The sequence below is a fragment of the Coenobita brevimanus genome, chromosome 101 (assembly GCF_032717465.1).
Source record: "Coenobita brevimanus isolate Jiangsu-jjx chromosome 101, ASM3271746v2, whole genome shotgun sequence".
Classification (NCBI taxonomy): domain Eukaryota; kingdom Metazoa; phylum Arthropoda; class Malacostraca; order Decapoda; family Coenobitidae; genus Coenobita; species Coenobita brevimanus.
Genome location: NC_137054.1, coordinates 38270190 through 38287707, shown reverse-complemented (window position 1 = coordinate 38287707; position 17518 = coordinate 38270190). Strand labels below are relative to the sequence as shown.

The following is a 17518-nucleotide window of genomic DNA, read 5'->3' as shown; positions in this document are numbered from 1 at the left end:
TGTAGAAAGGAACAGATGTGTGGTAGTATTTGGAAACAGGGAAGAGGAAGAAAAGGTTAGGTTCGCAAGACTCGAGAGAGACACGAACATGGTGAGAGGAATATTAGGCAAGATTGACCCCGAAGGAGACAAGTGGGTAAAAAGAAATTGAGGAAGTAAGGAGGATAGGGCCTTATAAGAAAGGGGAAACAAGACCAATGAGAGTCAAGTTTACATCAGAAAGTGTAATAAATGAGATACTTAAAGTGACCTGGAAATTAAGCAAAGAGGCGGGATGGAAAATATTATAATAAGAAAAGATCTGAATGAAGAAGAAAGAGAAGTTTTAAAATCATTAAAGGAAGAAGTAAAGGAAAAAAATGATAAGAGGACAGAGGAAGAACGTAATACTTTTTTTTGGAGAGTATTGGATATGAAAGTAAGGAAATGGTATTTAAGGAAATAGAAGTGAAGGAAACGAGGGGGGCTTGTTGTGAAAGATCAGAAGTTGAGGAAGTGGTACGGACAGAGAGTAGGAGAGAAGAGGGTATTAATAATGTCAAAAATAATTTGAAGGTGATATATACTAATGTTGATGGTTTCATATCGACAAGGATCGAAATTAATGATTTCTTGAGAGAACATGAACCTGATGTCATGTGCTTTGTAGAGACCAAATTAAGAGAAGATATTGATGTTCATTTGGGAGATGGTAAATACAAACTGTGGAGAAAAGACAGAAAAGAAAAAAAGGGAGGAGGAGTGATGATAGCAGTGAAGAACAACATAAATTTAGATACTGTGGAAATGGGAGAAGGCAGGGCTGAAGTGATATATATGAAATTAGAAACTGGAGAGAATGTTAAGAGAGATATGGCGGTAGTGTATGTTCCCCCAAAGACGAGAGCATGGAAGGATGACGAATACCATGAGATGTTGTCAGATATGGCTAGCTACTTGCAAAAAATAATTGAGAAAAGCAATAATATAATTTTGGTGGGTGACTTTAATTGTAAAGAGGTGAACTGGGAGGAATGGTACTCGGGAGGCGGCGAGGATTCGTGGGGTACTATGTTATTAAATATAATAATGAATAATGTGATGACGCAGTGGGTCAAAGAAGAGACACGGTTTCGAGGTGAGGACACACCAGCAAGGTTAGATTTACTGTTCACCAAAGAACCCGATGTAATAGAATCATTGGAATATCTCTGTCCTTTGGGAAAAAGTGATCACGTGGTCATTGAGTTCCAGATGTTAATAGGAAACGTTGAGCCAAGAGACGAGCTTCATAGACAGGGAAGATACAACTTTGGCAAAGCAAATTTTACAGGATTGAGAAACTTTTTTGAAAATGCGGATTGGAGAAAATTCAGAGAAACAAGAGAGATACAGAGGAAGTGGGATATCTTTCTAGACCTCTATAATTTGGGAGTGGAAAAATTTGTACCAAGAGTAAGAGGGAAAGAAAACAGGAAAAAGGAGTGGTTTAATAGAAGGTGTATGATAGCCAAAAAAAGAGAGATAAGGCGTGGAACAATTGGAGAAAGAGAGGTAACGACAGAACAAAGGAAGAATATAAAAGAACAAGAAACGAATACACAAGAATACGTAGGGAAGAAGAAAGGAATTTTGAAAAAGGTATAATTGACAAATGCAAGGATGAACCCAAACTGTTTTATAGATTTGTTAATGGCAAACTGAAACAAAAGGAAGGAATCACCAAGCTGAAAGTAGATGGAGAGGTCTTTAAGGATGCGGCAATGCAAGCAGAAATAATGAACAAACGTTTCCAGTCAGTTTTCACTAAAGAAAAGGAGCTTGTGGAAGGGGAGGGAGTGATTAGAAATGTTCCGGTGATGAAAGATATAAAAGTGGAGGTGCAGGAAGTGTATAAATTACTGGAAACTCAAGATGTAAGGAAAGCCCCAGGACCTGATGGAATTTCTAATTGGGTACTGAAGGAATGCAGAGAACAACTGGCGGATAAAATTCACAGCTTAATTGTATGCTCACTGGAAGAGGGGAAAGTGCCAAAAGAATGGAAGAGGGCAAATGTGGTACCAATTTACAAGGGAGGAAACAGGGAAGAACCCCTGAATTATAGACCAGTGTCTCTAACCAGCATGGTCGCAAAATTGTGTGAGAGAATCCTGAAAGACAGATGGATAAAATATCTGGAAGAGATGAATATTTTGGCTGAATGTCAGTTTGGATTCAGAAGTGGAAGGTCATGTGTTTCAAACTTGTTGAGCTTTTACTCAAGAGCGATTGATGTGGTACAGGAGAGAGATGGTTGGGTGGATTGTGTGTACTTAGACTTAGAGAAGGCCTTTGACAAGGTACCTCATAAGAGACTAATGTGGAAACTAGAATATATAGGAGTACTAAAGGGAAACTTCTGGAATGGATGAGAGACTTTTTGAGAGACAGACAAATGAGGACAGTAATAAAGGAAAAGATGTATGGATGGAGGGAAGTAACAAGTGGAGTCCCTCAAGGCTCAGTGTTGGCGCCAGTAATGTTCCTGATTTACGTAAATGATATGGTAGATGGAGTGAACAGTTATGCGAGTCTGTTTGCTGATGATGTAAAGATCTTGAGGAAGATAGAGGTTGAGGAGGATTGTAAAATACTGCAGGAGGATTTGGATAGGATACACAATTGGAGCCGGACATGGGAAATGAAATTTAATGTAAAGAAATGTAAAATATTGGAAATGGGTAAAAGTACCAGGAGACCATCACTGAATTATTTTTTGGGTAATGAATTAATCACAAAAAGGAGAGAAGAGAAAGATTTGGGAGTGCTGGTCCAAGATAGTTTGTCACCAGAAAAGCACATTAACAAGATAGTTGGAGAGACTTATAAGCTCTTGACTAACATAAGAGTAGCATTTCATTATATGGATGAGGAAATGATGAAAAAATTGATAGTGGCCATGATCCGCCCCAGGTTAGAATATGCAGCGGTAGTGTGGTGCCCACACAAAAAGAAAGATATAAACAAGATTGAGAGAATACAAAGAACAGCAACCAAGATGGTCCCCAGTCTGACAGACCTGTCATACAGAGAGAGGCTGGAAAAACTGGATTTGCCTTCGTTAGAGGAAAGGAGAAAGAGGGGAGACATGATTGCGGTGTTCAGGACCATGGTGGGAGTAGATAAAATTGACAAAGAAGATCTGTTTGTATGGGATAAGAGGGCAACAAGAGGACATGGAATGAAATTGAAAAAGTCAAGCTGCTTGAAGGATATCAAGAAATATAGCTTTCCTTACAGAAGTATAGACTTATGGAATAGCCTGGACAAAGAGATCGTCCAGTCTAAAAACTTAAACGAGTTTAAAGTTAAATTCGACTTATTGAGAAACAGCGACGGAAACCCACGAGCATAGTACATTCCGTGTATATCACAATTAGGTATAATCTTAAATATTTGGGACGACTTAGACAAAGAGGTGGTGCATGAGAAAAACATTCATGTGTGTAAAGGTAGACTTGATAAATGTGGATATGGAGACAGGACAACACGAGCATTGCTCAATTCCTGTATACTACAAATAGGTAAATACAAATAGGTAAATACACACACACACACACACACGCACAATTGCCCACATTTTTATTCCAATTTTCAATCTTACCCACGCAATCCTTGAGCCAACTGATCCAAATTCTCTTATATTCTCCTTCCATCTCTTGCACACAACAATACACACTCCATCTTTTGTACTCTCATTCTCATCCACTCCTGCACATATACTACATCCATACTCCCATTCTCTCACACTCTCACGTATTTAGTTTCAGTTATCCTCATACATCCACTTTTGCATCCTCAAGCACTTGGACAATCTCTCTCTCTGTTTCACCTCATCATTTGCACTCCTTACATCCCATGCCGCAATCTGTACCATGTCCTTTTTTTGGTCCTTAGTCGTCACCTGTTGGTCAGTTCTGGTTTGAGACTTCTTGTTCGTACAGTAACACCTCACTAGAATGGACTAATTAGGGCCCAAGCCATTCTGAAAAAGGCGAAACTCCGAAAAAAGTGACATATGGACCTCCCCCAGTCAAGATATTTTCATATATGAAAAGCATTATGGCCACAATCTTTCTAACAGAATGTATTGGTGCTGTGATGAGGAGAGGCAGACTGAGGTGGTAGGCATGTGGAGAGGATGGGGGTGATAATTGGGTGTAGAAGGTGAGAAGTGTTAACATTAGGGCCGGGGTTGCAAGGGGTGGACCAAAAAAGACCTGGGACGAGGTCATTAAGTGTGACCTCAGGGTTAACCCCTTTGTTACCGCATCCCCCCCTCCCCCGCTCAGCTACCCCCCCTGCCAAACCAAATTTCCCCCAGGCGTGGCTCTTTTGTGGGGTATTATTTATTTTATCATTACAGCGTTTCTATTTCCTTTATATTATTTATTTTTGTACTGGTAACTAGATATTGACCATGAGATGTGCTTATGATATTTTAGAATAATGTACATGACAAGAAACAGGGAAGTGAGCATGGAAGTGAAAAAGTTACTACATGACAGTATTGTGATACCAACTCTAACGTATGGAAGTGAAGCTTGGACGTTGTTGGAAGGACACAAGTCAAGAGTGAGAGCAGTGGAAATGAGTTATTTAAGAGGAGCCTGTGGAGTCACATGGAGAGACAGGCCGATGAATGAGGATATAAAGGAGTGTTGTGGTGTGGATGTGGATGTGATAGGAAGTGTTATGAGGAACACACTGAGGTGGTTTGGCCATGTGGAGAGGATGGAGGGTGAAAGACTGACGAAGAGAGTGTATGTGAGTGAGGTGGAGGGGGGAAGAGGGAGGGGGAGGCCAAGGATGAGATGGAGGGATGGGGTGGGGTGGAGAGTTATATGAGAGAGGGGGGTGTGAGTTGGGAGCAGGGCAGTGAGATGGCGTGGGACAGGGCGATGTGGAGGTGATTTGTTTGTGGCCACCCCAAACGGGATTGAGGCGTCTGGCAATAGATAGATAGACAGACAATATTACATGTCTAACCAACTGATTTAGTAAACATACAATATCTATCTACCTAACTATCTATTGCCAGATGCCTCAATCTCGTTCAGGGTGGCCACAAACAAATCGCCTCCACATCGCCCTGTCCCCCACCATTTCACTGCCCCGCTCCCAACTCACACCTCCCCCTCTCATATACCTCTCCATCCCATCCCTCCATCTCATCCTCGCCCTCCCCCTCCCTCTTCCCCCCTCCACCTCACTCGCATACACTCTCTTCGTCAGTCTTTCACCCTCCATCCTCTCCACATGGCCAAACCACCTCAGTGTGTTCCTCATAATGCTTTCTATCACATCCACATCCACACCACAACGCTCCTTTATATCCTCATTTGTCAGCCTGTCTCTCCATGTGACTTCACAGGCTCAACTCATTTCCACTGCTCTCTTTCTTGACTTGTGTCCATCCAGCAACGTCCATAGAGTTGGTATCACAATACTGTCGTGTAGTAACTTTTTCACTTCCATGCTCACTTCTCTGTTTCTTATCACTGCTTTCAAGGAACCAGCAACCTTTCTTCCCTGCTGTACCCTTTCAAGCACTTCACCCTCCAAACCTCCATCCTTACTCATCACACTACCCAAGTACTTAAACGTACTCACATTTTCCAGTTCCTCACCATCCAACCTCGCTGTACATTCACTGACTTCACCTCTCTCAAAGACCATCACTTTACTCTTCCCTACATTCACCTTTAGAGTCCGTTTCTTACACACTCTCCCAAACTCATCCACCAAGCCTTGCAGCTCCCCTTCGTCTTCACTCAACAACACAGTATCATCTGCAAACAACAGTACAGGGAGTTTCCAAACACTACCCTCTCTCACCAGGGCCACTCCAGCATCCACTACCCTACCTTGAACCTCTTTTATTACTCCATCCACGTACAGATTGAACAACCATGGAGACATGACGCATCCCTGTTTCAACCCAACCTTCAAAGAGAAAAATTCACTCAGTTCACCATCCACAAGCACTGCAGCCTTAGAACCATCCTACATACTCTTCACAGTATTCAGCAACTTCCCATCTACTCCATATATTCTTAATACTTTCCACAATCCTTGCCTATCCACCCTGTCATATGCTTTCTCCAAATCCATGAAAGCTGCATACAACTTCTTTCCCTTCTCTAGAAACTTTTCCACTAAAGATCGAAGAATGAATATCTGATCTACACAACCTCTTCCCTTCCTAAAGCCTCCCTGTTCTTCTCCAACTAATTCCTCTGTTCTTTCTCTAACTCTGTCAATAAGTATCCTACCATACACTTTTCCTATTATACTAAGAAGACAGATGCCCCTATGATTACCACACACACTTGGTTAGTGGCACTAAAGAAATGAATAAGAATAAATATGCAAAGCAATGGACATACAGTATTACAATTCAATAAGAATACAGTAATCCCCCAATTATCCATCACAATTCAGCCACAGCTTTGTTGGGCGATGATTTTTATTTTTTTCAGCTAATGTAGCCCCAGCCCCTCTACAGGGGGGCTTAATCCCTTTATCTACCTATCTATCTAAATACAATATACAGATAAATATAGTACAATATACAGATAAATATAGTAGATAGATATATAAATCAATGAATAGGGAGGAGAATAATGATTGTACGTGTCAAGTGGGGTTGGTGGAGGATTAGTGCCCCTCCCTGTAAAACAATTAACTCTAAGCCCTTGGCCACCCCGTCTGGGATACATGGCGTCTGGCAATGAATGAATGAAAAATTATTTACCTTGTAGGTATCAAGAAGATCCATGAAGAATGAGGTAGGAGGCAGGCAGGTCAAAAGTAGGTGGGGGTGGGGTGATGCACTTCAAGGCCAAACTGATACCAGAATCAGTATCACTTTCCCCACTATTATCGCTCACTTCACCGTCATTCTCGGGCATGTACTCCTCATCAGAGTCACTCACAGTTACGTCAGATTGTGTTTCGTTATCGTCAGACACTTCTAAGTCACTATCCAAGTCAGATTCATTGCCGTTGGACGCCATGGCACAGAAGTAAATCCAAAAGCACTGACACGTGCGGCAGCTTGAATAACACTACGGCGTGCTCCCACACACTTTCCCACGGTACTACCACTGTTGCTAAGCTAGTCCCCTTACCAAGAAGCATTATCTGGCTATATTATATCACGTGTTATAGGGCATTATATATACCAAATTCAAAATATATAGGGTACAATGACCTACACAACATATCTGAGTCATTTTCATAAAGCTATGCCCCATGGCAGGGGCATATGGCAGGGAAGTGCGGCATCAGTGACAAAATTGCCATATGTCATCACACATGGGATCACAAAGCACCCAAACCGAGGAAGAGGAAGCCCAATAGGCCCCTATAATGATCGTGAGTACCCTAGTACTCACGATTGTATTCGGTTCCGCTGCCGACATTTCGTTTTGAGTACGGGGGTACACATTTCGGAAATTCGATAAAGAAGGGGTTAAGCGACTGAACAGAGAGGTTGCCAGAGATCAAGCAGCATGGACAGCCATCAGTAGGTGACCAAGGCAGATGCATGCAAGCATGTTGGAGCCTTCAAAAATGAAAACAAAAATGAACAGTCTGAAATCACCATGAGCTGGGGTGGAATCAGACACCCCTAGGGAGAGTTCAAACATTCATAAAAAATGGCTGCAAACAACCCATGAATCATCCTCCCGTCTTCCCTAACATCCCTGGAGCAAAGGTGGACAATTCTGAAGCTATAAAAAAAAAATGTGTCAATACTCTCAACAGGGTAATTCAGACACTCTTACAGTTGTTTTTTATTTTTTGCTGCTCTTGTTTTATGGTCTAAGACAGATACAGGTGTCCTCCACTTGACAAATGATTGTGAAAGAAAATTTGCTTTAACAAAGGTCGCACTTTACTACCCTTCACACGCCTAACGAATGCCAAAGTCTGCTTTAACCCCTAAACCGCGGGTGTTTACAGTCGATCCCCCCCGAGTGGCGGGGTTGTATCGCGGTCTGAGTACCTGTAGGAAAATATTCGCCAAAAATCAGAGATTATACCTAGAACATTATACTTGGTATGGCAGATAGTACTTACATTCAGCTTTCTCCAGAGACAGGTGTTGTGCCTTCGTGGACTACCCAAGGACTTGTGGAGACTTGCAAAGTTGGGTAACCAAATTTTCACTTTCACACCTCCAGCAACCCGGTTTCCCCTCTACCACAGCCTCATTCTGTCACAGTAAATGTTATACTACAACGTAAAGGTAGTTAGGAATCCGTATTTGTACAATAAGCACTGAAAATAAGGCTAAAATCAACGGAGCGTACGGCCGACATGCACTGTGGCGGCGGTCTTCCCGTCACTCAACAAACATTTCCATTTTCACAGCTAAAAACATGTATACTACATTATTTTCAATCATATTACTTCCCAAAAGATCACCACAGCGCGCTTTTTATTCTACCTTACGTCCGCCACTTTATTCTCGCTCCTGTCGGCCGCTTGCACTGACTGGGAAGAGCTAGAACTCGCCATAATCTCACTTTGAAAGCCTGCAGTAAACTGACGCTAAACAGAGGCAAAAGCTAGTGTTACAACTGGGGAAACAAGCGTTTCCTAGTAGCATAAACTGCTTGTGAGAGGAGATCGCAGATTTACAGTTCTGAGCGCTCAGAGCGCTGCCATGTATCACAACCAGGCTGGCCGGGCCGTGGTGGGGGGGGTACGGGGGGAAAACGCGATATTTGGCAACAACTGAGGTCAGTAGTACAAAGGTAAAGTATGCTAGTTGTAGCTAGAGGGTGGTGGTACTGATAGACAATACCAGCTGGAGCCTGCTTGCCCGCGGTTATTCAAAATTTACTAAAATCGCAAACGCGACGACCCGCCGTCCTGCCCTTATGGCCGAGCGTCGCAAACGCGACAATCCGCGTTTTAGGGGTTAATGATTTTTTTTTTCCCCTGGGCAATTTTAAACCGAACACGCTCCCAGTCAGCTGATTCCACCACAGCGCCAATAACGGAGAAAACACGCATCATTCACTCCCGCACTACCATCCAAAACAGTACAGTATCTCGCCGCCACACGTGCAACATTTATTTTGTCATCTTACTGCCCACAAAATAACACTCGGATAAAGTGCTATTTATGTTTTTTATTGGCCAGTTACATGTTAAATTGTAGATGTTGTTGTGGATTAAGGGTTAGGGAGTCATAAAATACATAAATTTTATTCAGGTTGAGCAAAAAAGGGGATAATATGGGTGGATGGGGGAAAAATGGGGGTCTTGGAACCAAACTCCATTTAACCCATGTTAAAATGGGTTCGCACAATGAAATATCGCATAGCAAAAGTTTTTTCAGGAATGTAACCTGTTTGTAAAGCAAGGGCCTCCTGTAATAACCACAAACAAAACAATGCACTTTATTCATTTTTATAATAATACTCATATAGGTGTATGAACTCACCCAAGGCTACATTAAAAAAAAAAAAAAAAGAAAATCATACATAAAATAAATATATGACCATTTTCTTTGTTTCTAATTTCATTCTACAAATCAATCAAAATAACTTCAAAGATTAATTTCTACCAGGGGCTTCAGATCACTGTTTATCAAGGAAGCTTAACAGCTGAAGGAATTCTGAGGAAAAAAGATAAACTTTTTTTTCCCCCCATACCAGGACATAACTTAATATTAAGATTCTACCATGGCAAAAAGAGAAAAACAACAGGAACAAACCTTTCCAAAAAAGATTTTTGCTTTGTTATTATAGATGAACTGTACTGAATATTAAAATATTTTACCAAAAAATGTTAAAATCCTCAACTAGTGCAAATTCACCCTAGATCACAGTACAGTACTATCAATGGATTTCCCTTTTCCATCATCTGGACCACATTCCATGCATCCACCCTACCTGCTTTCTCTTTTCTTTCACTGCTATTCTAGCCTCCAAATTCCACCAAGCTATTACTTTTTCTTTTATAAAACAATCACTTGATTATCAGGATGCTCCATTCAAATGTTAAGCCTTGGTTCTATTATTTCCGTACCCTGATGTATTTGTCCGTGTCAGAACATAAAATTTCCGACATTGCTGGCTGAGCAGCCTGCAAATTCAAAAAATCAGTTTGGCGGCCAGCCGGCCTCTCTGGCCAAGCAAAGGTAAAAGACCTTAACCCACCCGCTGAGCAAATATGGCCATCTGCCTCCTCACCGAAAGGTCAAAGTCCCCCGACCGCCTGGATCACTCGGACACTACTGGCTGCCAAAAGGATGTTTGCAATAACTCCATCTTGGGTGTGTTTGTGATAAATGGGTGAATAAAAGATGTAGTGGTATTACAGGAAGGTTGCGAAATAATGATTCTGAGTGTGCAGTGTGTGGGTGAGATCATACAGATTCATAACTATGAAAGGACTGATATTGCTGGATAGTCTCTTCAGTGTGTGAAGGAGTTTTCTTATTTGGGGAACAGGGTATGTCCTGGAGGTGGAGCTGGAGCTAGCTCTGTAGCTAGGGTAAGGAGTGGTTGGAGGAAGTTTAGGGAGCAGTTGCATTTCCTGACACTAAGAGAGTTCTCCCTCTATGCTAAGGGATCTTTGTATGCAGCATGTGTTAGGCATGTAATGCTGTATGGATGTAAGACCTGAACACTGAAGGAAGAGGTTATTCATAGGTGCAAATATAAAGAAATGACAATGATTAGATGGATGTATGGTGCATCCTTGAATGCAAAACATGGGGGACTTAGGTTTATAACTGAAGAGTTGAAAGGAAGGATGGGACTAGAGTGTGTCTGTGTTATGATGAGGAGGGGTACATTGAGGCGATTCAAGCATGTGGGGAGGATGGAGGATGACAACTGGGTGTGGAATGTATTAAATGTAAATGTCGGGGTTAGGGTTGTGGTTGTGAGAGGCAGACCAAAAAAAAAAAACCTGGGACAAGGTCATACAGTGTGACCCCAGGGATAAGGGGTTGAATAAAAAGGCTGCAAGAGATTCAGCCACCAATAGGTGACCAGGCCTGATGCATGCAAGCATGTCAGAACCTCTATAAATTATATCAACATGCTCCTTTGCGTCTGAAATATGAACTGGCAATGCATAACATTTCTGGGCATATTTCCTTCATTTGTTTGCCATTCTCTTTCTCCTCTATTATTCCAGAATCAGGGTCCAAGTAAAATGGAGAGATAGAAAAAGGGATGGACGGGAGGAAGGAGTAGATGTAAGGAGAGTGGAAAGGTTACAAAAGGATGAGAAAAAGGCAGAATATAAGAGAGAAGTGGAGGTACAATTGGGTAAATACGGATTGGAGCAGATGGGGGATGGGGAAGGTGTGTGCAAGATATTCACAGAGGAAATATGTGCAGCATGTGAGGTGGTGTGAAGAAAAGACGAAAGGGGGTGCAAGGAACAGCATGGTGGAATGAAGAGGTGGGACAGGCTGCGGCACAAATGAAGAAAGCATACAATGAATGGATGAGAAACAGGGGCGTGGAAGAAGTTGAAAGACGGAGGAGAGAGTTATATGTAAAAGAAAGAGAGAGGTGAAAAGATTAGTAAGAGAGAGTAAGAAGAGAGTGGATGAGGAATTTAGAAGGAATTTGTGTCAAGTGGAGGGAATGTAAGAAAATGTTCTGGAAAGAGGTGAAGAGAGTCAGACAGGGTGGCAATGAAGTTAGTTAGGGAGTGAAAGATAAAAATGGTAGATTACTAGTTGAGAAGGGAGAAAAAGTGAACAGATGGAGAGAACGCTTTAAAGAACTGCTGAAAATAGAGAATGAAAGTAATGAGAGTATAAGTGACTGGGGAATGGCTGGGAGAAGGAGGGAAGTGATGGAAGTTGCGGATGCAATGAAGAAAGTCAAAATAGGGAAAGCCCCAAGAATTGATGGAGTGTGTGGTGAAATGCTGAAGCATGGGGGAGAGATAGCAGCACAATGAATGTGAAAGATGTGCAGATTGGCCTGGAAGGAAGGTAAAGTCCCGGATAATTGGAAGTCAGATATAATTATTCCCTTGTACAAAAGGAAAGGGGAAAAAGAAGTGTGTGGTAATCATTGGGGCATTTGTCTTCTTAGTGCAATAAGAAAGGTATACAGTAGGATATGTATTGACAGAGTTGGGGAAATAACAGAGGAATTAGTTGGAGAAGAACAGGGAGGTTGTAGGAAGGGAAGAGGTTGTGTAGATCAGATATTCATGCTTAGGTCTTTCATGGAAAGGTTTCTAGAGAAGGTAAGGAAGTTGTATGTGGCCTTCATGCATTTGGAGAAAGCATATGACAGGGTGGATAGACAAGGATTGTGGAAAGTATTAAGAATATATGGAGTAGATAGGAAGTTGTTGAATGCTGTGAAGAGTATGTATGAGGGTGCTAAGGCTGAAGTTCGTGTGGATAGTGAACTGAGTGAATTTTTCTATTTGAAGGTTGGGTTGAAACAGGGATGTGTCATATCTCCATGGTTGTTCAATCTGTATAAGGATGGGGATATAAAAGAGATTCAAGGTAGGGCAGTGGATGTTGGACTGGCCCTAATGAGAGAGGGCAGTGTTTGGAAACTCCCTGTACTGTTGTTTGCAGATGATACTGTGTTGTTAAGTGAAGTCTAAGGGGAGCTGAAAGGCTTGGTGGATGAGTTTCGGAGAGTGTGTAAGAAACGGAATTTAAAGGTGAATGTAGGGAAGCGTAGAGTTATGGTCTTTGAGAGAGGTGAAGTCATTGAATGTACAGTGAGGTTGGCTGGGGAGGAAATGGAAAATGTGAATACATTTAAGTACTTGGGTAGTGTGATGAGAAAGGGTGGAAGTTTGGACGGTGAAGTGTTTGAAAGGGTGCAGCAGGGAAGAAAGGTTGCTGGTTCCTTGAAGGCAGTGATAAGAAACACGGAAGTGAGCATGGAAGTGAAGCTTGGACGTTGTTGGAGGGACATAAGTCAAGAATGAGAGCAGTAGAAATGAGTTACTTGAGAGGGGCCTGTGGAGTCACATGGAGAGACAGACTGACAAATGAGCATGTGAAGGAGCGTTGTGGTGTGGATGCGGATGTGACAGGAAGCATTAGGAGAAACACACAGGTGGTTTGGCAATGTGGAGAGGATGAAGAGTGAGAGACTGACTAGGAGAGTGTATTGAGTGAGGTGGAGGGGGAGATAGGGAGGGGAAGGCCAAGGATGAGATGGAGGTATGGAGTGGAGAGGTATATGAGAGAAGGGTGTGTGAATTGAAAGCAGGGCAGTGAAATGGCAGGAGACAGGATGATGTGGAGGCGATTTGTTTGTGGCCACCCCATAAGGGATTAAGGCGTCAAGCAATAGATAGATAGATAGATAGATATTCCAAAACAATTCATTAACTAATTTACAGAGCCCATGTCTACTCTCCCATTCAGGTCTCCCAACAGGAACATTCTATGGCACTCCACAAACACCAGTTGGTCCTATAATCTGTCCTCCTCTTCTCTCCTCTGCCAGTACAAGGTGCCTGTGCAATGATCAGTGCCACTGACACCATTTTAAATCTGACATACATGCACCACAAACTGATACATTTAAAATAATTCATTACTCATTGCCATTCACTCTTAAAAAAAAAAAAAAAAAAAAAAAAAAAAAAAAAAATCCCTCTTTACCCTTGGAAGCTCATTCCTGACCTTACACATTTTACACTTTCCCATTCATCCTCTTCAGCTGCTATCTTTCTTACACTCAGTAACACATTGGGTGTTAGTCTATCTCTATATACATAACCATATGCCTTAATCCCACAAGTGGTAGCTACAGTGGCTTCTTGTCCAACAGGCATTTCTTTAGTATTAATTGTCCTAACAACAATGGACACAAAATTTAGTATGGAATATTTATAAAATCCGAGGTGTTTGGGGGAGGGGGGTCCGATATTCTGGGAAGCCCCAGGAGAGGTGCTGCATCCAGTGAGAAAATGCACTGGCCAGGAGAGATGCAGTGGCCAACTGAAAAATCTGCTTGCTTGTGACATCACCCAGTGTCAGTTTTCCTATACTATCTGGCATAACACCATAAGTTAGGACGAACTGCAGGAGACCTACCATTAATAATGGATGAAAAATTCCTGACAGATTATCTTTCATTCCTGTCAAATTAATCTATGCCACCTAAATTCTGCAAAATGACAATTTATGTTATCAAAGAGCATCAAGTTTGTTTCTTCTGACATTTGTGGTGGCGTCCTACAGTCAGAGGACAATCGATCATTTTGGACCTAAAACTGATTCGTCCCCAACAAGTTTGGTGCAGGGATCAGTTATTAGTAACGGACTGACCCTGGAGCCAAATCAACCTGAAAGTCCCACTTGGTGGGTGGCAATCTGCCTCTGGATTGAACGTATAACTGGTGAGGTTGTGTAACTGGTATCTTCAAACCTATGCATTTCTGCAGCTCTTTAACCCCTTAAACGCGGATCGTCTCGTTTGCGACGCTCGCCAAAAAGGACATAACGGCGGAGCGTCGCATTTGCGATTCTAGTAAATTTTGAATAACCGCGGGCAAGCAGGCTCCAGCTGGTATTGTCTATCAGTACCACCACCCTCTAGCTACAACTAGCATACTTTACCTTTGTACTACTGACCTCAGTTGTTGCCAAGTATCGCGTTTCCCCCCCCCCACCACCACGGCCCGGCCAGCCTGGTTGTGATACATGGCAGCGCTCTGAGCGCTCAGAACTGTAAATCTGCGCTCTCCTCTCACAAGCAGTTTATGCTACTAGGAAACGCTTGTTTCCCCAGTTGTAACACTAGCTTTTTTTCTCACGGTTTGCCCCTGTTTAGCGTCAGTTTACTGCAGGCTTTCAAAGTGACATTATGGCGAGTTCTAGCTATTCCCAGTCAGTGCAAGCGGCCGACAGGAACGAGAATAAAGTGGCGGGCGTAAGGCAGAATAAAAAGCGCGCTGTGGTGATCTTTTGGGAAGTACTGTAATATGATTGAAAATAATGTAGTATACATGTTTTTAGCTGTGAAAATGGAAATGTTTGTTGAGTGACGGGAAGACCGCCGCCACAGTGCATGTCGGCCGTACGCTCCGTTGATTTTAGCCTTATTTTCAGTGCTTATTGTACAAATATGGATTCCTAACTACCTTTACGTTGTAGTATAACGTTTACTGTGACAGAATGAGGCTGTGATAGAGGGGAAACCGGGTTGCTGGAGGTGTGAAAGTGAAGATTTGGTTACCCAACTTTGCAAGTCTCCACAAGTCCTTGGGTAGTCCACGAAGGCTCAACACCTGTCTCTGGAGAAAGCTGAATGTAAGTAATATCTGCCATACCAAGTATAATGTTCTAGGGTTAATCTCTGATTTTTGGCGAATATTTTCCTACACGTACTCAGACCGCGATACAACCCCGCCACTCGGGGAGGAACGACTGTACACGGCCGCGTTTAAGGGGTTAAATCTATCACAAAGATATACTGTATAGTTTACTGAGAAAAAAATACAAATGTGAATTCTATGTATGGGGACTACTCTGTGGCTTCACCACAAGTTAGACAGTATCTTGTGTGTGCGTGTGTGTGTGTATTTACCTATTTGTAGTATACAGGAATTGAGCAATGCTCGTGTTGTCCTGTCTCCATATCCACATTTATCAAGTCTACCTTTACACACATGAATGTTTTTCTCATGCACCACCTCTTTGTCTAAGTCGTTCCAAATATTTAAGTATTTACCTAATATACCTAATTGTGATATACACGGAATGTACTATGCTCGTGGGTTTCCGTCGCTGTTTCTCAATAAGTCAAATTTAACTTTAAACTCGTTTAAGTTTTTAGACTGGACGATCTCTTTGTCCAGGCTATTCCATAAGTCTATACTTCTGTAAAGAAAGCTATATTTCTTGATATCCTTCAAGCAGCTTGACTTTTTCAATTTCATTCCGTGTCCTCTTGTAGCTCTCTTATCCCATACAAACAGATCTTCTTTGTCAATTTTATCTACTCCCACCATGGTCCTGAACACTGCAATCATGTCTCCCCTCTTTCTCCTTTCCTCTAAGGAGGGCAAATCCAGTTTTTCCAGCCTCTCTCTGTATGACAGATCTGTCAGACTGGGGACCATCTTGGTTGCTGTTCTTTGTATTCTCTCAATCTTGTTTATATCTTTCTTTTTGTGTGGGGACCACACTACCGCTGCATATTCTAACCTAGGGCGGATCATGGCCACTATCAATTTTTTCATCATCTCCTCATCCATATAATGAAATGATACTCTTATGTTAGTCAGGAGTTTATAAGTCTCTCCAACTATCTTGTTAATGTGCTTCTCTGGTGACAAACTGTTTTGGACCAGCACTCCGAAATCTTTCTCTTCTCTCCTTTTTGTGATTAATTCATTACCCAACAAATAATTCAGTGATGGCCTCCTGGTACTTTTCCCCATTTCCAATATTTTACATTTCTTTACGTTAAATTTCATTTCCCACATCCGGCTCCAATCGTGTATCCTATCCAAATCCTCCTGCAGCATTTTACAATCCTCCTCAACCTCTACATTCCTCAAGATCTTTTCAGACTTGCATAACTGTTCACTCCATCTACCATATCATTTACTTAAATCAGGAACATTACTGACGCCAACACCGAGCCTTGAGGGACTCCACTTGTTAATTCCCTCCATCCAGACATCCTATCCTTTATTACTGTCCTCATTTAACTGTCTCTCAAAAAGTCTCTCATCCATTCCAGAACTTTCCCCTTCAGTCCTCCTATATATTCTAGTTTCCACATTAGTCTCTTATGAGGTTCCTTGTCAAAGGCCTTCTCTAAGTCTAAGTACACACAATCCACCCAACCATCTCTCTCCTGTACCACGTCAAACGCTCGAGTAAAAACTCAACAAGTTGGAAACACATGACCTTCCACTTCTGAATCCAAACTGACATTCAGCCAAAATATTCATCTCTTCCAGATATTTTATCCATCTGTCTTTCAGAATTCTCTCACACAATTTTGCGACCATGCTGGTTAGGGACACTGGTCTATAATTCAGGGGTTCTTCCCTGTTTCCTCCCTTGTAAATTGGTACCACATTTGCCCTCTTCCATTCTTGTGGCACTTTCCCTTCTTCCAGTGAGCATACTATTAAACTGTGGATTTTATCCGCCAGTTGTTCTCTGCATTCCTTCAGTACCCAATTAGAAATTCCATCAGGTCCTGGGGCTTTCCTTACATCTTGAGTTTCCAGTAATTTATACACATCGTGTACTTCCACTTTTATATCTTTTATCACAGGAACATTTCTAATCACTCCCTCCCCTTCCACAAGCTCCTTTTCTTTAGTGAAAACTGTCTGGAAACATTTGTTCATTATTTCTGCTTGCATTACTGCATCCTTAAAGGCCTCTCCTTCTACTTTCAGTTTGGTGATTCCTTCCTTTTGTTTCCGTTTGCCATTAACAAATCTATAAAACAGTCTGGGTTCATCCTTGCATTTGTCTATTATATCTTTTTCAAAA

At 42.0% G+C, this 17518-nt stretch overlaps 1 protein-coding gene across 1 annotated transcript in view; it reads right to left on the bottom strand.

Annotated features, from left to right (window-relative positions):
- LOC145415010 (protein MON2 homolog) overlaps positions 1–17518 on the bottom strand; it is a 1148323-nt gene that overhangs the window by 866509 nt on the left and 264296 nt on the right. The gene's annotated exons all lie outside the window — the stretch shown is intronic.